This window comes from Pelodiscus sinensis, chromosome 4, assembly GCF_052426305.1.
Source record: "Pelodiscus sinensis isolate ZL-2025 chromosome 4, ASM5242630v1, whole genome shotgun sequence".
Lineage (NCBI taxonomy): Eukaryota > Metazoa > Chordata > Testudines > Trionychidae > Pelodiscus > Pelodiscus sinensis.
The window spans coordinates 28,444,076-28,469,800 of NC_143055.1; the positions used below are offsets into that span (position 1 = coordinate 28,444,076).

The window sequence follows — 25,725 nt, forward strand, 5'->3', positions numbered from 1 at the left end:
TTCTATTTGTTCAAGAATTCCTACTAACAGTAAAAACTAGAACCACCAAATTTAGTATGTAGCTTCCTCTTATCTTAACTTAAAGCAAGGTCAGGGTTTGGTATGCCAGGAAAATGGGAAGTACTGGGAATGGGACTGTTTTCCACAACATGGAAAGATAGGAGCTCAGGGAGGAGGGATATGATGCTAAGAGTGGTCACTGGGGAAAGTGAGTGTAGGGGAGAGCTATACTGCAGAGGGACCACTAGAGGCAGCCATACTACCAAGACAGTGGCCTGCTGGGGCTGGGGCTCACCATCAGACTGAGTAAGTAGCCCCCTGTCTCAAATCCCTTTCCCTGCTGGGCGGGGGGGGGGGGGGCTGGGGAGAGAGAGAAGGTCCCTGTGAGGCAGGAGGCTGGAGAAGAGAGAGAAGGCCCCTGACATCAGAGACTGGGGGGGACAAAAGGCCCCTGGCAGCTGGGCAGGGAGCTGCAGGGAGACAAAAGGCCCTTTCAGCTGGGATGTTCTGGGGGAGAGACAGAAGGTATGTGCCAGCTAGAGGGCTGCAAGGGGAGAGAAGTCCCCTACCAGCAAGAGAGGGGAAAGAAAGGTGGATGGTTCCCCCACCCTGAAACCTCACTCTTATACCTCCCTACATCTCCATCCCAAAGCCCCTTCTCAACCCCTCACCATGACTCCTGCACCCTCCATGTTCCCAGACTTCTGCCCTGCCCCCTCCCACCTTCATCCAAAGGCTTTACCATGACTCCTGCACCTCCCACACCATCCCCCCTTGCCCTGAAGGACCCAGGCAATGCTAGGTACATCTTCTAGTAAGAAATAATTAAACATGCAAGAGCAGAGTCAATGAAACTCAGCAATCATATTATTTTTTCAAGCACACCAACTCCTGCCTCATGATGCATAGCACATGTCACAACCTAATATTTCCCAGTAGAGCCCGTAACAGTGAGAACTATTGATTAAATGTTAACCCGGTGACTTTGGAAGTTGAGATTGTACAAAGTGCATCCTATTATCTGCAATGGTGATATGTCAAGAAAGACCAAAAATGTCAAACAGTTGCTTTAATATGAATTTTTATCCAAGTGTTCAAATTTAAATTAAGATAATTTGAGGTTTTTTCCATTGTGTTTATATTTCTCTACACTAACATCAGGTATATCTATATGTAGTAGTAGTCAAATTAATCCCTATCTGATAAATAGTGTTACCCATGTGGTAGTAGTCAAATTTTGAGAATTGCAGCCATGTAAATATAAATATGCATGTTATTCATTATACAGATATGATAAAATACACATGTATATGGCCAGTTATTACTTATTTTAATTATTTAAATATCTCTGAATTGGTCATTTGCTCCTAGAATAATTGTATTTGTGCATGCAGATTAGATGCACAAATGAATGCATAGTATTCCATTTTATTCTTACTTAAACTGATGTAATTTATTTTACTCTGAATTTCATTTCTGGTCATTTTTCCTGAACCTCATCTTCCAGCTATTCTTTTTTTTTCTTTTTTTCCTAAATCCTTAGCATCTTAGCTGTAAAAGAAATTCATTATTTTCTTAGCTGTAAAAGAAATTCATATAGATGAATATTTATGAGGCAGAATTTTCTTTATCCAAAAAAAATATATATAATCTCATTCAGAAAATGTTTTAGATTTTACAATATAAATATAATTGGCAAATTCAGAAATAGGCAATGTCCAAAAGTGTGATTCAGATAATAATCTGAGGCTCTGGAGCAAAACTCCATTGTGAAATATTCTGGGATAAATTCCTTGGAATGCTTTGCCTGGCTGTGTGCTCTTTTCCTGATTGATACAAAAAGTGATTGCATTCAGAACATCTTATAGGACGCATGGTTTTTAATACAGATGGTCCTGAAGCAAAATCCAGGATCTATGAAACATTTAGATCCGAATCAAAATATTGTAGTTTGGATAAATCTTCAGTTTTTGTATTTTTCTTTATTGTTCAAGAAAATAATAGCCTGGCACTTAATGCTCAGATACTGGTTTCATCAGAGCTATCGGTACCAAGTTTCTGCCTCTCCAACTTCTCTCAAATTTGTCAATAGCATTCTTTAAGGAACACAATAATGATTTAATGTATAGTACAGTCTAGGCTTTAGTACAGTCTAGGCTTTAGTACAGTCTAGGCTTTTGCACAGAAGTGGCATGTGCAGCGTCTGCCTTGAAATATTTGGAAGGCACTTAAAATGTCCTCAGTGACACACTCTCTTTGTAAAGGCCTCTATAAATCAAATTGCTCCATCACTTTATCTGCTAACCTATAAAAGAACTCTAAGAAAGTTCTTTGCAAGGTATAGTCAATTCCAACAACTGTCATGGCTTTCATTTACTGTGAACAGTATAAGTAAGACTCAAGCAATGTACCAAATACGGTAGGAACATAAGAGAAGTCCTGCCACTTTTATAGAATGCATTACAGGGGAGTTCCGCTGTGGTGGACTTTATGGTCTTGTGATTTTATGCAGTGTGCCTTCGATTACTTGTTTTTTATCTGGATCTATTTAATCAATTACTTTAATTTACTTTCTGAGCTGCCTGCTAGTTATTGCGTGACAGCTTTTCAGTGCCTGCAAACTGTACATAACAATAATCGTTACAGAGAATAACTGTACCCTGAAGTGCTTTCTGAGCCTCTCTTCTTTTTGTTTATTATTAATTATTATTATTACTAATACTATTAGTAGTAGTAGAAGTAGTAAAATACTGGAGGAATGGCACAATAGTGGCAGGTGCTTTTTTGCTTTTATATGTGAACTATATCATTATTTCATTCCAAACTGAATTCTGATTATTGAATATTCAAAAAGATCCAATTTAATGAATGTTAAATGAATCAATTACTGGTAAATTTGAATGTGGAAACAATCTGAACCATCATAAAGAAGTGCACCTTGATAATTTCCTAGAGCTCAGGTCCACTAGTTGGTAAAACTAGCAACTCCTTCTCATCCCCAGTTTGAAGCAGAGGTTCCAGCCTGGCTCATGGCATATGAATATAGCATGGCCATTAGTGCTTGATTATGTCTGACCAGCTGCTGCCAGACCTCACTGTGCACACTCTTCTGACCACTCTTTGGTGAGCTCAGCATGTGCTTCTTTTGCACTTCCTGTCTTTTCTGCTGCTTTCTCGTTTCTACTCTTCCTTTTGCTGTCATTTTCTCATCTGAAAGAAACCACAGAAAGAAAATCTTTCTTTGACTCTTCCCAACCTTCACACTTGAGAATTACTTCAATTGTTATACCAGTGCTTCAAGTGTAAATCTCAGGCCAGGTCTACACTGGGAGGCTGTGTCTAGACTACACCTCTCTGTGAACAGAGAGATGTAGATTAGGCACTTTGAAATTGCTAATGAAGCAGGGATTTAAATATCCGGTGCTTCATTAGCATAAATATGGCCGCCGCTTTTTTTTTTTAAACGGAGCTTTTTTGAAAAAAAACAAACAAACCTGCAGTCTGGAGGCGGTTCTGTCGAAAAATAAACCCTTTTTTCAACAGATCTGTAAACCTCATTGGTTTCTCTCACCAATCGTTCTTCCCAACCATGGCTGATTTTCCCCTAGTTAGGAGCTTACCTTGCCTTCCTAGGAAAGACCTTAGCTTGAGCAGGCTTCCTACCTACATTCCATTCATAGAAACTTCAATCTCCTTGCCTACGTTGAAGGACCCACCTTTCTCAGCTTGCAAAAGCTCTAGCTTCTTGTGTGTGTCCAGTGATGGAAGTCCAAGATTGTGTCTGGTTTTGACGTTACATTTCCAGTGTTCAAAGTCTTTGATTCAAGATGGTGATAGAAATGTAGCCGTGTTAGTCTGGTGTAGCTGAAACAAAAAACAGGACTATGTAGCACTTTAAAAACTAACAAGATGGTTTATTAGGTGATGAGCTTTTGTGGGCCAGACCCACTTCCTCAGATCAAATAGTGGAAGAAAATTGTCACAACCATATATACCAAAGGATACAATTAAAAAAAAGAACACATATGAAAAGGACAAATCAAATTTCAGAACAGAAGGGGAATGAGGAGGGGGAAAGGTAAATGTCTGTGAGAACTCATGCAGAGGAGCCAACAGACTCTGAGGACCATGGGCAAGCTGGGGTGTGGGGGTGAGGGGGGGGCGGTCAGCTCCATGCTTCTGGAAGAGGTGGGACCTCAGGCAGAAGGGGCAGGACTAGGGGCAGCCAGCCCTCAGTGCCACCCAGACTGTGGTGTGCCACGCCAGCCCTTAGAGTTTTTGGCCGCTGCTGCCACAGGCCCGTTTGAGTTGCAGCTACCCTCTTTTCCTCTTTCCTCCACCGTTGGCGGGTCTGAACTCATGTTGCTCTTTCCTTTCTATGGACCTCCCATCCCTTTGCTGATGTCTATTTAAATGGAGCTTCCATTGGTTTTGGTCACACTGTGCTTAATCTCACCAGAGACAAGTAAATAGTTGCCTTTGCTCCTGTCTGGGCGGGAATCTCTTTCATCCTGACTGACCAAAGACTTTAAAGCATAATATCATTAAGTGTCCATATTTCCTCAGATAGTGTTAATACATACATTTCACAATAATATTAATCAGCAGTGTGCTATTAGCTTTCAGAAATAGCTCACTCTATGTGTTTTCATAATACAATAATACTGTGACTAGAACCTCATAGTTAAAAATGCCAGTATTACGGACTGACTGATCAACCACATTCCTCATTGGGAACTGTAGTTATACAATCAGGCAGCAGCAGATACAAAAACCAAAAAGCACTGTACTCTGTTAAATGTAAACTATTAAAAAAGGGGGGAATGTTCAAAAATGATTTGGTAAGGTAAGGAAACTGTTTCTGTGCTTGTTTCATTTAAATTAAGATGGGTAACAGCAGCATTTTTCTTCTGTGTATTAAAGTTTTGAAACTGTGTTGTCAATGTTCAGTTGTAAACTTTAGAAAGATCAACCAGGACGTTTTGTCCAGAGTTATGAACAACCTTCATTCCCAAGGTTTTCATAATGCTGAGGTTCTAAATTGCCTCATACAAGCCATTGATTCAATTGGTTATAACTTGAGGTTCAGTTCCTTATCTCAATAGACTAGTACATCTTTGCAATGTATTCTTTGCAAAGTTGGGCCCAGACCAAGATTCTCTCTCCTGTTGGGTGTAAATGCCGTGCTGTCTTTTCTCCCATGTCTTTGCTTGATAACTTGGTTACCTGAAGTATAAAAATGGACCTTCATTGTCTCTGCCTCATGATGGGGCTGGTTGAGGAAGCAAATACATATGCCCTTGTTTAAGGCACATCAGTTTTCAACATCCCCTGACAGGGCCATCCCTAGGAGACTGCAAGTCCCAGGAGATAGGTACTGAGTTTCTACTCTGCCCCTCCCCCTGCTTTGCCTAGGCCCTGCCCCTGTTTACATTTTTCCCCAAGGCTCCAACACCATCTTGCTTCTTCCCACCCTTGAGCCATCCTCATCCCACCTCTTCCCTCACCTCTCCCCCCCCAGTTCTGACTGTCTTCTGAGCATCCTGTGCCCGTGCTCATCTTTTCTCCCCTCTAGCACTTCCCAATGCTGCACAACATCTGAACCGTGATGCTGGGAAGAAAGGGGTGGTACTGATTGGTGGGGCCCACCCACGGGCAGGAAGGCCAGGGGAAGGTTTTTGTAGGGGGGGCAGCCAGACGATGCTCAGTGCCTACCATTTTTTTTTCAGTTTACCTTGCTGCACCCCTGTCTGCCTCCTGCCTCACCTCCTTGCCTGATTTTGCCTGGGACAGTCTCATCAGTTTGCCATATCCAAGGGACAGCTCCAACCCCTGACATGTCTGTTTTAAACACACATAATAATTTGGGAATACATCCATAACTCTTAATACACACCACATACATACATCACACAGGAGTATTAATGAGCTATTAGATTTCAAATGATTCTTCTTAAGACACATTTTGTAAAAGACTATTACAGTAGTGTAGAGGGTGAGAATACCCGAGTGCTTAGGGTCACACCCAGCTTATTTTCTTGGGAACAGCAATAGAAGGTGAAAACTGGAGTGGACACAAAATGTAAGAATACTAGAAAGGGGAGATGAAAAAGTCAGCCTTAGAATACAAGAAATGTTGTGATCAGGGAACTGGGAGTCAGCCTCATTGGCTTTTTTCCTGAATCTGACTCAGTGACTGATCTTGGGCAAGTCAGTCTCTCTTAACTTCAGCTTCCCCATGTGTAATGCATAGGGTACTGTGATCACTGCTCTTCCTATTTTAGAGTGCCCACAAGAATGCTACCTGCTTCACAGACCCAAGCAAAGAGACAGGTCCCTGCCCTGAAGTGCTTGCAATTTAAAATCACAAGGGACACAATCAGGAAAGATGCTCCACCTCTAGGTGGGAGTGGTCAGTCTCCATCTCTCTATAGTGCAGGACACTGCTGCTGCCATTGCAAAGGTATCAATTTGCACCATATTTATGGCTGTGGTTTTATGGCATATGCTCTTTTAAATGGAACGGATAGGAACAGACTCACTTCACACAGACCACTAAATAGCTGACAGATGGTAATGACTTTTGGTCACAGGTGACCTAAAGGGGAAAGTCGACACATCTCATTATCCATCCCCTCAGCCATCCAAATATTTCTTCCCCCACCTCCTATGGCCTGAAAGAAAGATTTCTCATTTGTCATGTAGAACCTTCCCTCTCCCTCCCTCCCCCCCCCCCCCCCCATGATCTTTCCTTCAGGCTTGGCAGCCCCTGGGGCTTCGTGGGGCTGATATATTGTATTTGGAAGGTTATTTTCAGCAGCTTGCAAAACCTGTAGCAAGCATCACCAGGCCCAGACACAGAACTCTAATTGAAACTGTTCCCAGCTACTCTCTATCTACAAATACACATCCTGATTATGACAAAGCTCATGAATAATCACCAGTATGAACTTGTTCCTCATTGTCACAAGTTCAGGAAAGCAATGGGGATCCAATTGCACTGCCCGATCCCTCTGCACGGCAAAGATGACAACGTTCCCATTTTCTAAAAATAATTACCTAGCCCAGTGTGAGTCTGAGCTGCAACAGACGCCCGGATGACTCACAAGCACAGAGATTATGAAAATGTATTGATGCCGTAGCATTAGGATTAAGGCTGAGTGAAGCTGTAAATATTCAGCTTTACTTCAAGTCTCACCTCAGCTTTTCAAACTTCTGCCCAAACCTTTTTGGGAATTAACACTGCATTGTTGTTTCTTTAAGTACCTGAAAATATTAACTTATAAGAGATTGTGCATGCAATGCAGCAAATTTCACTCCTTGTTAGTATTGTGCATTGTATCATTTCTTAACAGGTGTTTTACAAAGGTGTAAAATAAAAACTCTTCAATGTCTATCATCTGACTTCATAAATTTAAAATTAGATGATTTCACTATCTCCCTTAATCCATATTATAATTGCTGTAAATTTTCAGACTGTGCCTCTACAGGGATTCTCACATATACACAGTATATCATAATATTTCAATGATTTGTCTTCTTTAGGACTCTTTACTTACAAATTTATTTATGCACACTTCAGATTCTTAGCTGGGATAGACTGGCATAATTTCATTAATATCAACGGAGTTTCAACTTTTAACACCAATTGAGAATCTGGTTCTTTGTATTTCAGCTTCGGTGTTGGCTTAAGGTAAACTAAGTAGTTAAATGTGTATATTGCTCTGTTGAAGGACATATATAAAACCATTTTTTCTGCCTTGTAAGATAATGTATCAGATTGATCCTGCAGTTTTTATTAAAGCGCAACTCACATTTATTTCAGGGAGGCTGCAGCTTACAAGAAGAAGGCAAGGTTGTTGGAACAATTTGTATAGTGGGCGTGCTGATAGCAGCCAAACTGTAATCCCCGTTTATGATAGAAACCAGGTACCTGAATTGCAGCAGTTATGGAAAAGCATGCTAAGGATATAAAAAATGGGAAGAGAATTATTTCAAAATGGGCCTGATTTGATGAATGATGACATATGATAAAATGGGATATTGTCCTCACCCAAGGGGAGCAACCCCCCATCCCTGTAGGTCTGCACCATATTTTCTGCTATTAAGAATGTTGGGAAGTCCTTCCATCAACTTCATTGGGCTTTGAATCAGTCCCTTATAGATCAGTGAGTGTCTGGACTCAAGCTAACAGAGTACCCTTAGCAGTCTGCAGGTGCTATTCAAATAATAATAAAGAGGGAATGGATGGTAACAAAGCATTTCCACTTCCACTTCTAGTATGAAGAAGTGAATTATGAGTGTGCTTAGCTATAGGATTGTCAATCTTTTAGACATCAAATTTGATTTACTAAGGAAGCCAATGTCATATAAATCAAATTTCACTTAAATTTACATTTATGAATAAGACCAGAATACTTACTCATTGTCATGCCTGTAACTCATTATCAATATTGAAGCTATTAGTGGCCACTCTGACTAGGCAGAGGTATTTAATGACACACTTTCCTCCAAGAAAGGTATAAACTCAATCAATTAAGGAACGCTCTCCTGGAAACATGCACTAAAATTGAGATGTTAGAATGACAGAGGTGGCGCTCTACTGCTGACACAATAAAAAACCTGCCAGGTGTCTGACATGTGTATACACATAGTGCATGTATAGCCTGGTCCAAAAAAAAGGATGTTGAAAGAGCAACTTCCTCCACACACTGAAACTGATCGAGAGACATACAATCTTCATTGAAATCTGCAATCCTCAAACAATACCATAACCCTATGTTGCTTAGTGCTGTACACACATGGAATAACAGACAGTTTCCGTCCCAAGAGATTTACAATCTAAGGGATAAGAACCAGTTTTTTAAAAGGCATTTAAAAACCTAAAGATGCAGCTAGGTGGTTAGTGAGGTTAAGTGTAACTTCTAAAAATTCTACTAGATGCACATCTGCACCTTTAGGTACCTAAAAGCCTTTAAAAGCTGGCCCTAAATTCTTACAACCTTACTCATGCTGAGTAACAGCTTATTATTCAGAAACAATACTGCTATTTAACTATGAACAGGCACACTTTTCTGAATGTAATATCTCGACTGTTTCCGGGTTAGCAATTTTTCATTCAGAAATTCGTTTTTGATTAACAATGGCTATATGTTGAAACTGGAATCTGCCATTAAAAGATTTCACTGAAACCAAATTCTGTGTGTACATCATAGGTAAAAGTTTTGAGAGTTTGGGGGTAGGGAGAATTCCTTTTCTTACTCTCCTCCCCCCCCCCCCTTTTTTTTACTCCTTTGTGCCACAGAATGCAGTAGGGTGGACGAGATCTAGTGCTGTCAGATTTTTCACCCTCCATACTTCTTTTGCTTTTGTTTGGTTTTCACTCCATCTCACTTTTCTCATTGTTGGGAAAGTTACAGAAATTTCAACAGGTTTCAGAGTAGTAAAATAAACACTGAGAAAAAGAAAAATTGACAAAGTGTGTGTGTATGGGGGAATAAAGGTCGTCCATTTTATTGCTCTTAGGGTATGTCTAGACTGCATTGCAATTTTGGGATACCGGAAGTATCCCGAAATAGCAACGCCATGTCCAAGGAACACATTCACTATTTCGAAAATGTTTTCAAAATAACAGATGCTCTCTTTCACCATCCCTGTAAACCTTATGCTACAAGGAATAAGGGATGGCTTGAAAGAGCACTTTATTTTGAAATTTAGTGCCGTGTAGATGTGCCAAATTTCAGCATATTCTCTTTCTAAATTAAATTAAAAAAAGATTCACAATTTGCGTAGTGCAAATTGCATATCTTTTTTCAATTTTAGAGTGCAGTCTAGATGTAGCCTTAATTTTGAAAAGGAAAAAAAAGTGAGAGAAAAACAAAAAGACAAAAATAAAAAGAATCTGTTGCATTTCAAATCCTGGGAGATGAAATATTTGATTTTTATTTAGAATTCCCTACTTCCTAGTCTTCGCTACTTTGAGCACTTTGCTTTGGGGCCTGGTCTACACTAGGGGATAGGTCCAAATTAAGATACACAACTTCAGCTACGTTTAATTGCATAGTTTAAGTCAAAGTATCTTAAATCAAATTTTGGCACCCTACACACTGTAGGAAATCGAAGGGAGCACACTCTCCCTTCAAGTTGCTTTAATCCTTGTAGAAGCAGAACTACTAGCATTGATAGAAGCACCCTTTCACTAAACCCACTAATTTGAACCATAGAAGATCGACTGTGGCTGCTTCGATCTCATTTGTAGTGTAGACATGGCCTGGGAGAAATTGCACTTTATATCCTAGATGCAAAATTTTATGTCCTTGTGAGATGAACTTTTCCAAAAGAAAGCCAACTATTGTCACACACACACACACACACACACACACACACACACACACACAGGGTATGTCTACACTACCCCGCTAGTTTGAACTAGCGGGGTAATGTAGGCATACCGCACTTGCTAATGAAGCCCGGGATTTGAATTTCCCGGGCTTCATTTGCATAAGCGGGGAGCCGCCATTTTAAAAACCCCGCTGGTTCGAACCCCGTGCAGCGTGGCTACATGGGGCTCAAACTAGGTAGTTTGGACTAGGCTTCCTATTCCAAACTACCGGTACACCTCGTGGAACGCGGCTACACGGGGTTCGAACCAGCGGGGTTTTAAAAATGGCGGCTCCCCGCTTATGCAAATGAAGCCCGGGAAATTCAAATCCCAGGCTTCATTTGCAAGTGCGGTATGCCTACATTACCCCGCTAGTTCAAACTAGGAGGGTAGTGTAGACATACCCACACAGAGCAATCTGAAGATGATGTTTTAGAACCTGAATAAAGTCCTTAGCTACCGGAGTGCCACCACTTTACTTACTATGCCAAAGAAGCTGCCAATAAGCCTCCTGTACAAAATTAAAGCCCAAGGAATAACTAGAGAGAAAATTAGTCTCATTCTGCTATTGAGCTATACCAAAAATTCCCACGTACTTGACTGAGATTTCTGAAGCAGAATGAATCCTGATCCATAGTAGATATTTTGATCTAGACACCCTCCCCATCCCTTTCATCAATACAAAGTAATGATTTACATATTTGATACAAATATAGGTACTCACAAGTATTTCCTGTAATTCCACAGATCCATTTAATAAGTAACTACTGAGTAGATCCGACGTGTAAAACCATAATTGATGCTTAGAAAGTAACATGTTTATTCTCTGATGGGGGAAAAACAAGCATAAACTGAGTTAATATGTAATGGAATATATGTTAGTAATGCAGAGAATTTCAGAGATGTGCTAAACCAGGTCTCAACTATTCTGGGTACAGACTAACATCAAGGCCTTTGGCTATAGGAATCAATGTTTTATGCCTCCATTTCATTTGTGTTTGTATCTACAAAGATGCAAATAGCAGTGATGTACAAAGAATCAGCATGATGGCTTTTAATTAAAATTAGAGATGGTGATCAAGAATATGCATAGAAAACACCAAAGTACTGGTACTGATACATAGGAGCAAAGCTATCAGAGGCTACAATACAAGCTACAAAAGAAACATAGTTCTTTCTGAATGTGTAATGTAGAACTCTCTGCTCATAACTAAGGTAGGCTGCGAACAGGAGGCCTGCTGCCATAACGGCATGTGAATTAGAGCTGGGTAGGACAAGGTTATGCTACTCTGTGAAAAATATTCTGATTCTAGATCAGAATGAATTGAGATCCTTCAAGGTGTGTAACAAAACACCAGAAAGGAAAGACCGGGATCGGAATGTCCAGAATAGATAATAGCTCCTGATGGTTAGGGTGATGACCTATGTTGGAAATTCAGATTCAAATTCCTGCTCTGCCTGATTTAAAATGGGGATTCAAACCCAGATATCTCAGGTGAAAGCCACAGTCTCTGGGCTACTGGCTATTCTAGGAGCATGGTGGTTCTTTCGTTAGTGTTAACTAGAAATTCCATTCCAGATTCAATGAATTATCATATTCTGACCAAAAATAAATAAGCATTTTGTTCAAAAAGTCCCAAATTCTATTGTTTAATATTTTAGCATCTGCAGCCTGCTTGTAGAATTCTCTCCGCTCAAACAATGAAACGAATCCCCGAAGCTGACACTCTTTCAAAACTGAAAAATTCTCTTTCAGGCTGAAATTTTCCATGCTTGGTTACAACCTAAAAACAATCTTTTTGGGGGATTAAAATCCTTTATTTTTTTTATCATTTTTCGGTATTGGATACCAAAAGTAAACTTTCTTAGCATGTTGAGGTTTGTTGTTATTAGAGGAGGGAAGTTTTGTTTTTTGAATGATTCAAACTGCTGACCAGGCTCCCCATGCCTAAACTTAGGAGGTATCTGTAAAAAGGCCAGCCAAAACCCATGCAGCTCTCCCTTCTTCTGAACTTACGGTCATACAAAGTTCTGACATAGTACAATCTGTGAAAAAGTGCTTCTATTGACAATAAAAAGGTGTTGTAATAGTAGCATTAAGGTGCCATTTCTCAGTTTTTGTGTTTCTATATGGAACCATAACACCGCATTAACATAGATTTTTTTCCCCTCCCATTTATGAGATATATGCAATTTATTAGACTCTCCATGTTCTAGAGGAGACTGTGATCACATTATATGGGGGGGAAACCTATAAACAGAATATACAAGAGCTACACAGACTTGAAAACATTTCCAAACATGCAAGCTCAGAATACATTTTGCCATCTCAACAAAACATATAGCACATTCCTTTTTGCTCTGGATGAGGGTAAAAAAGATTTTGACTTCAGAGCTATTTAAATAAAGTACTCTTCTAATATCACAGTCCACTGAGCTCCATATCCTCTTCTTGCATTGATTTCTGAAGTTCCACATTTACTCCTCATTTAGTTTGTTCTAATGGGCAATAGGAATAGTATTTACAGCCTAGAAATGCTTCCCACTGCTCCTATCCTTGAAAAGCCATTCTCTGCACTTGTATTCCTGGTCTCATATGCTCTATTAGATTTAAGAAGTAGCTCACATGTAATGTATTGTATCTGGGTCTTTAATGGAAGAGAAAAAAAGCTCTTCTTTTCAATATTAGAACAATACCGTACTTACAAAATGTTTCCTTAATTCTTGCTTTTAGATCTTACATTCTAGTATAGTGTGCCCTTTACTACTTATTCTAAACATCGGCTGAATGCTCCCTAAATATAAATGGATGTGGTTTCAGACTTTTTAGAGATTGGGTGGAGGTCTGGAAAAAATGTAACTTACATGTAAGAAGAATTTTTTAAGATATGTGGTTCCAATCTGCATAGAGAATCTCTTTGAGAAGTTATTGTTTCTACTTTCAGACCTCCCACAAATAATACAACAATGTAGGTGATCTTCTAAAGGATTTTGTCATTTGTAGATAGAATACTAAGGCTTGATAGACTTCCCAAAATGATGTTTCCTTCCCTCACTGGTAAGTGCATGGTCTGAATAAATGGTAGTCTCATGCGATATTGGATATAAATTTAGGGTATGATCTTGGACATTTTATTTTTATGGATCAGTGTGACGGGGCTGGCCTGCCCCGCACTGAACAGGGGGGCGGAGAGCCTGCCTATTGGGTGGAATATGCCCCTCCCCAACAGCCCTGCTGGGCATGCTCACAGTGCCACCCCAGTATAAAAGGCAGTATAAAAGGCTGCTGGGCTGCTCAGTTGGGGTTGGCCTCTGGGGAGGGAGGAGCTCCTGCCCAACCTCCAGAGCCACAGCTGGACCTGCCACCAGAGCAAGAGCTGGGACCGCTGCGGTTGCTGCTACCATCCTTGAGTCGAGCGCGCCCGCAATGCTGACCCCGGGGGGGCTGCCCGCCCTGCCGCGGTAGACAACTCCTTCACAGCTGCCCCAGACGCCGGACCTGCCAACATCATGGCTGCCGCCAGCCCAGCGTCTGCAGGTGGGGTCTCCACCGGCCACAGGGCGGGAGTAGGAAGCAACCCAGGACAAGGGGCAGGGAATCCCCTCGTGGGCTCGGTGCGTTTCGGGGAGAACTCCAGTCAGTGGTGGGAACCACTCACCACTAATAGGGCCTTGGGTTGGGGTCCGGCAGAGAGGGAGGGCCCGGACCCTCCTACCCCATCCACCCAGAGCGTGGACTAGGCTGCTGGGCCTGCATTTTTGCTGGACTAGGCCTCAGGGCCTGATTTGACCTTGGACTAGGCCACTGTGGCCTGCATTGAAAGAGACCAGGCCTAGGGGAGAAGAAGGTGGGGCTGGGGAGCCCACCACAACCAGCCATATGGGTTCCATTTCCCCTACTCTTCTGGCTGAGGTGATAGCAACCAGAAAGGATTCCTTCATTGATAGGCCAGCTAAGAAACATGAGATTAAGGGTTCAAAATGATTTTTTTGTTAATGCTGATAAGACTAGCTTGAGATCTCATACTAGGGTAGATTTCACTGTCAGAGGAAAGTCTCTGACAAAACAGTTTAGAAAACTTACTGTAACAGGTTCACTGAAGATTAAATAGTTGACCATCACAGAGTGAGAGACACTGATAGCCCCTAACTGGACCCACTAGAGCTAATTCCTCCATCTAGTCACTTTGAAGCAAACATCAAGAAATAAAGGCTACATATGTGTCAATAAACATAAAAATCCAAAATGTTTTTCAATCACTGATTTTATTATGAACACAGCCTGCATGAGTTATCCATTTACATACATGAAACCTCCATGCAATGTTCTGGGTGCTGTACAAAACCAATAATTACTCAGGTGAGTCTTGTAGCATATCACTGCTAAGGGATAGTTCTGAAGTCTTTGAGGAGAGAAAGTATTCCCACATGGCATGGGTGCTGGCATCTTTGGGTATGTCTACACTACCCTCCTAGTTCGAACTAGGAGGGTAATGTATGCATACCGCACTTGCTAATGAAGCCCGGGATTTGAATTTCCCGGGCTTCATTAGCATAAGCGGGGAGCCGCCATTTTTAAATCCCCGCTGCTTCGAACCCCGTGTAGCGCGGCTACACGGGGCTCGAACTAGGTAGTTCGGACTAGGGTGCCTAGTCCGAACTACCGGTACACCTCGTTTCACGAGGAGTAACGGTAGTTCGGAATAGGACCCTAGTCCGAACTACCTAGTTCGAGCCCCGTGTAGCCGCGCTACACGGGGTTCGAAGCAGCGGGGATTTAAAAATGGCGGCTCCCCGCTTATGCTAATGAAGCCCGGGAAATTCAAATCCCGGGCTTCATTAGCAAGTGAGGTATGCATACATTACCCCGCTAGTTCGAACTAGCGGGGTAGTGTAGACATACCCTTTGGGAGTAATCTGATGATGTTTGCACCAGATCGATTTTTTTTTCTATTTTGCTCTGGTATTACTAAAAACTACACTGAACTGATTATAAATCTGTTTCAGACAATTAATTACAACCATTTACAGGTAATTACAGATAGACTTAGAAGAACCATACTAACATTGCAGACATTGAAGAGTTTCCATCTCAGATCAAGGGTACCAGAAAGAAACTGGAGAAGTAATTGGACTACACTCTCAGTTTGGAGCAAGAGAAGAAAAAGTGTTTAGGCGCAGAACATCTTCTCAAGTATATGAAGTGCCTGCATGCCCACAGTGAAATACACATTAGGAGCATCTCTCAAAGAAGACTATATGCTTTTTTATTTAAACAAGCTACATCTAGGCTTTGATACATCTACAGAAAAATATACTGGTCCTGAGGCTATTTGAATGGAGCAGTGACACAAATGAGAAGCAAAGCCCATATAAACTTTTGTTACTTGTTAAAGCTGAGTAGATTAAAAGAGTGATATGACTTTAAATGTAATGCAGTCTTGACATTGTGTCTCATCTACCAAAGAAACCACCTTCATGGTCTGTGGTATTACTACAGTTGAGATCATTCTGAGGCACGAACATAATGGAGTCCTGATCTATATCAAGTTCTCCTATATATCATAGTAATACAAATAATAAATAATAGCAGTCTCCTTCCTGGAATAAGCTGGTCATAAGGACCCTATTATTTTTCTGCTAGAGAGCAGTGATATGCTACAAGACTCACCTATATTTCTAAGCTTTTCCTGGGAAAGAAGAATAATAACTTGGGGTACGTCTACACTACAACGTTAATTCGAACTAACTTAGTTCGAATTAGTTAATTCAAACTAAGCTAATTCGAACTAACGGATCCAGACTAAAAAACTAGTTCGAATTAGCGTTTTGCTAATTCGAACTAGCATGTTCACATTAAGTGGACCCTGAACCAGGCTTAAGGATGGCCAGAAGCAGTGCCGGCAGGGCATCAGGGGAGGACTTAGAGTGTGGAGCTGCTGTCTCAGGCTAGCCGAGGGCTGTGCTTAAAGGGTCCCGACCCCCACCCCGGACAGACAGTTCTCAGGGGTGCCCCGCTTGCAAAGCAGTCCTGGCTTGGATTGCCCGGACTACCCACACTGGGCACATCACAGCACTCGGCCATCAGACCGGCTGCGCTTGCCGCAGGCTGCCATCTGGAGAGAGGGAGCAATTGGGGGGCTGCAGGAGAGCTTTTACCCCAAAAGCCCGCAGAGCCAGCCCAGTCCTCCCCATTGGGGGCTCGTGCCCCATTCCTCCCTCACCTCCTTCCACTTACCCTTCCCTAGCCCCTCTTCTTGTTGTACAAAATAAAGCACAATTGTGTTCAAAAATTGAATCTGTCTTTATTGAATAAAACTGGGAGAGACTGGGAAAAGGAGGTGGGAGAGGGGAAGAGAGAGGCTGGGAGAGGGGAGGGCAACTAAAATGATCAGGGGTTGGGAACAGGTCCCATATGAAGAGAGGCTAAAGAGACTGGGACTTTTCAGCTTAGAAAAGAGGAGACGGAGGGGGGACAGGATAGAGGTCTCTAAAAGCAGGAGCTGGGTGGAGAGGGTGCATACAGAAAAGTTCTTCATTAGTTCCCATAAAGAAGGACTAGAGGACACCAAAGGAAAGGAATGGGTAGCAGGCTTCAAACTAGTAACAGAAAGTTGTTCTTCACAAAGCAAAGAGTCAACCTGTGGAACTCCTTGCTGCAGGAGGCTGTGAAGGCTACAACTAGAACAGAATTTATAAGAAGTGAGATAAAGTCATGGAGGTTGGGTCCATGGAGTGGTATTAGCCAGGGGGTAGGAGTGGTGTCCCTGGCCAAGGTTTGTGGAAGGCTGGAGACGGATGGCATGAGACAAATGGCTTGGTCACTGTCTTTGGTCCATCCCCTCCAGGGTTCCTAGGGTTGGCCGCTGTTGACAGACAGGCTACTGGGCTAGATGGACCTTTGGTCTGACCCAGGACGGCCATTATAAGCTCAGGGCTCAGTGTCGGGGGTCTCAGTGGACCACCTTGATTTTCATGCACACCTGCTCCTGGGTGGCCAGGCTGGCAGCTCTCCTGCCCTAGATGGCCACTTTCCTGTGCCTAGTGCGGAGGTCGTGGACGAGGTCCATGATGTCCGCACTAGCCCAGGCAGGTGCCCGCCTCTTGCGTTCCCGGGCAAGCTCCTGGGAGCCGCCAGCCTTGTCCCGGGAAGAGGGGGAGGGCTGGGGGTCATCGGGTGGGTGGCTCGAGCCATGCCAGGTGCAGGGTCTGCTGGCTGGGTGCTGGCAGGCTTGCACCTGGCACGGGCACCGTAGCCAGCCCGTGCCCCTTTAAGGCCTCCGGGGCCGGGAGGGGGGCTGCCGAGTTTCCCTGGTGGTGCCCAGAGTGGCCACCAGGGAAAGCTGGGGAGGGTTAGCCTCCCACTAGTTCGAATTAAGTGGCCACACAGCCCTTAATTCGAACTGCTTAATTCGAACTAGGCGTTAGTCCTCGTAGAATGAGGTTTACCTAGTTCGAATTAAGCGCTCCACTAGTTCGAATTAAGTTCGAACTAGCCGTTTGTACGTGTAGCGCCTATCAAAGTTAATTCGAACTAACGTCTGTTATTTCGAATTAACTTTGTAGTGTAGACATACCCTAAGGTGCCACAGGACTGCTCATTGTTTTTAAAGATACAGACTAACGTGGTTACCCCTCTGGGTCTTTTTTCCTTGTAGTCCTTCTGACCTATTGAGTAATTATTGGTTTTGTACAGCACCCAGAACATTGCATGGAGGTTTCATGTATGTAAATGGATAACTCATGCAGGCTGTGTTCATAATAAAATCAGTGATTGAAAAACATTTTGGATTTTTATGTTTATTGACACATATGTAGCTTTTATTTCTTGATGTTTGCTTCAAAGTTACTAGATGGTGGAATTAGGTCTAGAGGACTATGATTTTAAAATGCTTTATTTATGAGTGAGATTGTGTACTCTAAACCATGTTTAAATGAACACCAGTGGTTACTAGAAGACTGTATTTTTTAGCTTTTTACATTAGGATCTGAATCCCCCCTGCCCGGTATTCCAGGGTCCTTATTCTACAGCCTATTACTATACACTTAATGTCCTCTCTCTGCAGGTTGCCTCAAAATAGGAGAGTCCAGGCCAAAACTCCCACTGTTAAACTGGCTTATTCCCGTACTTCCATCTTTGCAGCTCTGTTGGTTCCACTCCACTGTCTTGAAACACTCTAATAACTCTTGTAGACAGCTCTGTAACCAAGAGGAGGAAATCCAATTTTCCCATTGAATGAAATGAAACTCCTGTGCTACAAAACAGAATAGTGCATTATCTGTGTCAAAGAAGCAACATATTGTGCAGACTATGTACCAATCCAGTTTACTAGAACAGTCAAGGAAATCCAGAGCCTACATGTGTTTGTACTAATGCAAAAGATCAGAACTCAGAGTAGTGCTCTTAGAGTACCACAAAGGATTTATAGCAAAAAAACCTAAATAAGGCATATCTAAAGCAAGCATATATGTACTCCCAGCAGTAAAGAATCCTGCAGCCATCTCTGATGGAACAAATTTCATTAAAGCACAGATTGTATCAAAGATGAGATTTAAGGTTGTACTTTAAACACTCCTCTTGTGCAAGCAGCATTAGGCTTATGCCAAAATACTTGGGATTTTTATGGCAATAAGACAGTAGCAATATATGAGTGTGGAAACATCCATTTTATCAAGAACGTTATTTCGGCATTTTGTCTGTTTTTCTTCACATAGCATATATACTCCAGTGGATCAAAAGATGAGAATGCATTTTCTTTTGTCTCGCTTACCTTTTTCCAATGAAAGACAAGGAGGAGAAGGGAGGAAGAGAAAAGAAAATGATGGTCAGAAATAGAAAAGTTTCAGACTGGATCAAATCAGGTTCTCTGCAACAGTTTGGCTTTAATGGATGGCATCATTATACAGTTGTAAGGGTTGCTAAGAGTATTGGTAAAACAGTGTGTAAGTTGAAAAACCAATCTCCAAGAATAAATGTACACTACATTGCAGCAGACGTACTTCTCATTAGTTTAACTCAAATGTCACCAGTTAATGGGGAAGGTGATTTAACAGCTGTCTTAAAGAGTAACACTCCGACTCCTTCAACACACTCTCTTCAGCTACCTTACTAATATACATCTTCTTATTGGGGCTGTAGCACAATGAACTGTTTTTATATTTTATGAACCACTTGATGGTCTATGTATTTTAAAAACAATTTAAGGAGAATGCACAAAATATTCCCAGAGCTAGCGAAGGAAGGAATTCCATAACAGAAACCACAGACTTTAAATTACACACGGCAGGTGTACACAACCTTGCCAAGCAAAATAGCTTTGACACAAACCAATCGATAGCCTCAATGAGCTTGGTAAGCACCATGACAAGAATTGTGTACACTGCCAGAGCATCCAAATTTGACACTGAGCTACAGACTGAAATCATATGAATCACACGATAGTCATTCTTTAAACCTGTTCTATTCAGTAGCACAAGAAGACGTTTTTATATCCAGCTGGAAGGTTATTTTCTTTCATGAAAGGAAGACTGCCAAGATTGTCAAAGAGAAACACTGATTATACTTTCCCATGTGTAAGTACCTACAATTAACCTCTTGTTAAGGGTCTAATATATAACAATGTCATGGAGGTAAAAGGTGGGAGTTATATCACCATCTTTTATGATTTTTCAGGCAGATTAAGGAACTTCAGAAATTTGTTGTTATATAAGTGCAACTTAGTTGGTCAGAACTATTGTTCATCTTGCCAAGTTCCCCGTTTTCCAGATGTTGATAGCAAGGCATACTTCAGAGGGAATGAAGGAACAGGGCAGTCATTAAGCAATCCACCCCCAGTTGTCTAGTCCCAGCTTTCAGCAGTCAGAAGTTGAGTCATAACAGATCGGGTGATTGTTCCCTGCCCAGCTTTGCCAACACCCCATGATGAACCTGTCCTCCATGAACTTAGCCAATTCTTTTTGGCATTTACAAAAGATTGCTCATTATGTGAAAAAATACTTCCTTGTGTTTTTTTTTTTAACTTGCAGGCCACTAATTTAATTGCATGACCCCTGGTTCTTGTGTTGTGAAAAGGGGTAAATAACATTTCCCTGTTCACTTTTTCCATTCATGATTTACAGAGTTCTGTCATATTTTACCTTGTCATCTCTTTTCTAAACTGAACAGTCCCAATCTTGTAATGCATCCTCATATGGAAGTCATTCCATAACCCCTAATTGTTATGCGTTGCCCTTCTCCTTTTTTTCCAATTCTAATATATTTTTTCACGTGTGGAAACAAGAACTGCATGCCATATTCTAGGTGTGAGCATAACATGGATTTATATAGTAGCTTTTTCATTTCTTCTATCTTATTAGCCATCCCTTTCCTAGTAGTTCCTAATATTGGTAGCTTTTTTGACTGCTACTTCACACTGAGCAGATGCTTTCAGAGAACTAGCTATAATGACTCTGAGATCTTTGTCTTGAATGGTAACAACTAATTTAAACTCATTTTATATGTATAGTTGGGATTATTTTTTCTCCAATGTTCATTACCTTGGATTTATCAACATTAAAGTTAATCTGCCATTTTTTGCTCTATTACCCAGTTGTATGAGCTCCATTTCTAAGACTGTCTAGACTACATAGAATTTCCTATGGAATTTGCATATCTTCTTCCAATTTCACTTTTAAAAGAGGATCTTTAAAAAGTGAAATTAGTCTGGATACGGGGGTTTTTTTCAGGAAAAAAAGTCTTTTTCGAAAAAAATCACTCTTCCTTATAAAAAGGTGGTTTATGCAGTTTTTTTGAAAGGTTTTTTTCCCCAAAAAAACCACATCCAGACTACTTTCACTTTCAAAAGATCTTCTTTCAAAAAAACCCCATAGTTAAGACGTGCCCTGACTCTTGTCGATTTGGATTTAATTATGAGTAATTTTGCACCATCCAGATCATTTATGAATATGTTGAAAAGCACAGCTCCCAGTACAGATCCTTGGAGGACTCTATTATTTATCATTCTCCATTGTGAAACTGTCCATTTAATCCTACCCTTTGTTTCCTATCTTTTATCCAGTCACAGACCCATGAGAGGACCGCCACTCATATACGCTAGCTTACTTTGCTAAAGAGCCTTTGGCAAGGAACCTTATGAAAGGCTTGCCGAAAGTCTGAGTATGTATCCACTGAATCTCCCTTGTCTTCACGATTGTTGACTCATCAAAGAATTCTAATAGATGTAAGAGGGATCTAAAGGATCTAGCTGGAATGGGGGCAAAACCCATACAATTTTCTATGTAAATTTAGTTTGCTCCAGCTTTTCTGAGATGTGTTAGATATTCAGCAGATAGAGTGGTATTTTGCCCATTGTAGTCAACTTAATTTGTAACCCAACACCAGCTATGTTTGTATTAAATGCAGGGGTAGTTAAAATATGGTTACCAGTGTTTGTAATTTTGCGGGAATACAGAAAAGTAGGACTGTGCTAAATTGTTCTAAATGAAAGAGCTCACAGTTAGCAGAAAGAATCTCTCAAATGCAGGGGCTCAGAGCCCTATGAGAGGTAAAGGAAGGTTATTCTGGTCAGGAGGCTAAATGGCTTCCTCTGCCTGGATTGGTTTGACCTATTTGAAGAACAGAGCTAAATAGGCATCCTAGGTGCCTTTTTTCTTATGTTAATTGTGTTGGAGTGTGTTTCTCCTACCCTGCTTGCTAAGAGTTGAAATCACTGGGAGCATTTGAGACAGCCAAGAAGTGGATGATGTGATGAGCAGCCAGCAGGGTGGCAGCAGAGAGAGGCGATGAATGGCCAGCAGAGCAGCAGCAGCACAAGTGGTCAGCAGGTTGGTGGTGGAGAACCATAATGAGTGGCCAGCAAGTTGCAGAGATCAGTGAGCAGGAGGGGAGGTAAACTCTGTGGATGCATCTCTGAACTCTGAGTCTGCCCTTGCCAAGGGCAGCTACTGTGAGTGGGGCGAAGAGAAGGGATGAGCAAACATGATTCTGGGATGCATTAATAGGAGTGTTATGAGCAAGACATGAGAAGTCATTCTTCCGCTCAACTCTGCCCTGATTAGGCCTCAGTGGGAGTATTGTGTCCAGTTCTGGGCACCACATGTCAAGAAAGATGTGGAGAAATTGGAGAAGGTCCAGAAAAGAGCAACAAAAATTATTAAAGGTCTAGAAAACATGGGCGATGAGGGAGGACTGAAAGAACTGGGCTTGTTTAGTTTAGAAAAGAGAAGACTGAGAGGGGAAATTATAGCAGTTTTCAAGTATCTAAAAGGGTGTTATAAGGAGGAGGGAGAAAAATTGTTCTCCTTGGCCTCTGAGGATAGGACAAGAAGCAATGGGCCTAAATTGCAGCAAGGGAGGTTTAGGTTGGACATTAGGAAAAACTTCCTGTCAGGGTGATTAAACACTGGAATACATTGACTTGGGGGCAAGGGGTTTGTGGAATCTCCATCACTGAAGATATTTAAAAGCAGGTTAGATAGACATCAGGGATGGTCTAGATGGTATTGGATCCTCCTGTGAGGCCAGGGGACTGGACGGGCTTGTCTACATTGGCCCCTTTTCCGGAAGGGGCATGGTAATTTTGAAATCGCAATAGGGAAATGCGCGGGGGATTTAAATATCCCCCGTGGCATTTAAATAAAAATGTCCGCCGCTTTTTTCCGGCTTTTAGAAAAGCCGGAAAAGAGCATCTACACTGGCCCCGATTTTCCGGAAAAAGCACCCTTTTCCGGAGGATCTTATTCCTACTTTGAAGTAATAAACTCTTCTGCTGAACTTATGCCTGCATTATTTTTACTCTTGAATGATTTGTGTTTGTTTATTCTTTCGGGTTATTGGCCAAAGCTGAGAGTTTGTTAGCTAGGTGTATCTGACTCTGACCTCTCTAAACTGCTTTACAGAATTCTCCTGCTTGCTGCTTCTCTTTGTTACTTCCTCTGCTGGTTTAGGAGCTGGTTTTTTAAACCCCCATTCTTCCTGAGTGAGTACACCATCTTGTCAAAGGATTCTAAAGGGTTTAGGAATGGAAGCATAGAAGTTTACAGTCTCTTCAGTAAGATCTCAGCCTAGCCTAGCCTAGCATAACAGGCCAATTGGCTTAACACACAGCCTCAAAACAGACCACATTAAAAACTTTGGTCAAGCAGATGTGTAACAAGCAAGCCAGCAAACACACAACACACACAGACTAGCAGACAACAAACTTACCTGAAGGCCATGTAGTTGCACCTTTTTCTAATGGAAAACTCCTTTGATTGATGTTCCGGCTCACAGGTTTACATTTGCTTAATTTATGGAGGAGAGAACACAGCTGATGTCAGATGTAAGGTAGCCACTGGTTTTTCCCAGATAGTCTGGGTATGTCTACACTACCCCGCTAGTTCGAACTAGGGGGGTAATGTAGGCATACTGCACTTGCAAATGAAGCCCGGGATTTGAATTTCCCGGGCTTCATTTGCATAAGCGGGGAGTCGCCATTTTTAAAACCCTGCTGGTTCGAACCCCGTGCAGCGCGGCTACACGGGGCTCGAACTAGGTAGTTCGGACTAGGCTTCCTATTCTGAACATGGAACGAGGTGTACCGGTAGTTTGGAATAGGAAGCCTAGTCCGAACTACCTAGTTCGAGCCCCGTGTAGCCACGCTGCACGGGGTTCGAACCAGCGGGGTTTTAAAAATGGCGGCTCCCCGCTTATGCAAATGAAGCCCGGGAAATTCAAATCCCGGGCTTCATTTGCAAGTGCAGTATGCCTACATTACCCTCCTAGTTCGAACTAGGAAGGTAGTGTAGACATACCCACAGGTTTTTGGCTTCTGTGTCCCACTGTCATTAAGGGTTGCCAGGTGCCCAGTTTTTTACCTGAAAGTCTGGTCAGACAGCGGCTTTGCAATCCTAAAATGGTACCAGAACCAAAAGTCTGGTCACCATAGGGCAGAGGGGAGGTGCTGGATCATTAATCCGCAGCCCCTGATCAGTCAGGGCCACCTTCTATCTGTGGGCAGGCTCCTTAAGATGATGCAGTGAGCATGGAGAAGGGGGAAGAGGAATGAGTGATGGAGGTGGGAAGAGGCTGAGAAGGAATGGGGACTTGGAGGGAAGGCATGAGGCAGGAATGGGGCCTTCTATGTCCCGTTACCAGCAACTGGAAAGGTTGCACTTCTAGTAATTTGTTAAAGCTTGAACAATATAGTTACTCATTTTTAAGTGCAGGAAAAAAAATGAAAGTGAAATTCTTAAAACATTTACTTTTAAAGGCTTAACTTTACTCCCTCTGAAGTCAATAAACCAGTGGAAGGCATTCTATTCCTGTAAGCCAGCCATGCATCCTCAACTTGTTCACATCCCTTCAGAAGACTCTCACTGTTTTACAAGATTCAAAAATTCCATTTTAGTGATGAGAAAAAAACAGAAATGCATAAAAATTAAACAATATTGTATTTATCTCTCTATTTTAGAAATGTGCATCTGTCTATCCGTGATTCTGTTTGCTCCAGAACTCCTTCTAAAAAAAGGTAAGAGCTAGGACCACCAGATTTGGTATACAGCTTCCTCTTATCATAACTTAAAGTAAAGTCAGGGTTTGGTTGTGTCTGGAAAATGAGAAGTGCCGGGAACGGGAATGTTTTCTTTAACATGGAAAGTAAGGGGGCACAGAGAAGAGAAATGCAATACTGAGAGTAGCCATTGAGGGAAGCGAGTCCAGAAAAAACTATAATATAATTGACCATTGGGCTGAGTGGGGAAGCTGGGGGTAGGGAAGGGCGAGGGCCTCTGCTGGCCAGAGGAGCTGAGTGGGGGGAAGGGATAGGGGAGAGAAAAGGCCCCTGCTGGCCAGGGAGAATGGGGTGGGAGAAAGAAGTTCCCTGCCAGTCGGTAAAATAGTGGGGAAGAAAGAAGGCCATGGCAGTGGGGAGGAAGAACCTGCCAGCCAAGGACAATGGTGGGAGAAAGAAAGCCCCTGCCATGCAGAGTGGAGAGAAAGCCCTGCTGGATCGGACTTGCTGCTCTGAGGCCCTCCTCAAGCACCATATTCCAAGCTCTTTGCCCTGAGCTTCTCCTCTACCACCACCCTGACTCCTGCACCACCCAGATCCCCAACCTCCTGCTCACTAAGAATCCCAAAGCCCTGCTCTGACCTTTGCACCTCCCACATCACTAGCCCACTGCATTGAAGGACTGAGCAATCTGGGTAAGTCTTCTAGATTACATATCATAAAAGACACTTGCTCAAAAAGATCTACATGCTCTAAAATTTATTAAACCTAATGTAACTCAATAATACCACCCAACATTATTAAATAGTTATATACAGGTAGCTCATTAATTCAGCCCTACAGCAACATTAAATA

General features: G+C 42.1%; 2 long non-coding RNA genes across 4 annotated transcripts in view; both read right to left on the reverse strand.

Moving 5' to 3' along the window:
• LOC149524499 (uncharacterized) overlaps positions 1–25,725 on the reverse strand; it is an 85,775-nt gene that overhangs the window by 10,336 nt on the left and 49,714 nt on the right. The window contains exons 2-3 of one of the 2 annotated variants that reach the window (XR_016349402.1): positions 3,717–3,864; positions 1,189–3,210 (exon numbers count right to left, since the gene is read on the reverse strand). This is a non-coding gene — a long non-coding RNA (uncharacterized LOC149524499). Of the gene's footprint in view, positions 1–1,188; positions 3,211–3,716; positions 3,865–25,725 lie in introns of those variants that run through there. The other variant, XR_016349401.1, reaches the window with a different exon arrangement.
• Positions 3,886–24,740, reverse strand: LOC102463868 (uncharacterized). Of its 2 annotated transcripts, none has more exons than XR_016349399.1 (4): positions 24,623–24,740; positions 23,586–23,662; positions 11,106–11,207; positions 3,886–5,226 (listed from the first exon to the last, which is right to left on the reverse strand). It is a non-coding gene; the product is annotated as an uncharacterized LOC102463868 (long non-coding RNA). The 2 variants fall into 2 exon arrangements; XR_016349400.1 differs by lacking the exon at positions 3,886–5,226 and adding an exon at positions 7,350–7,962.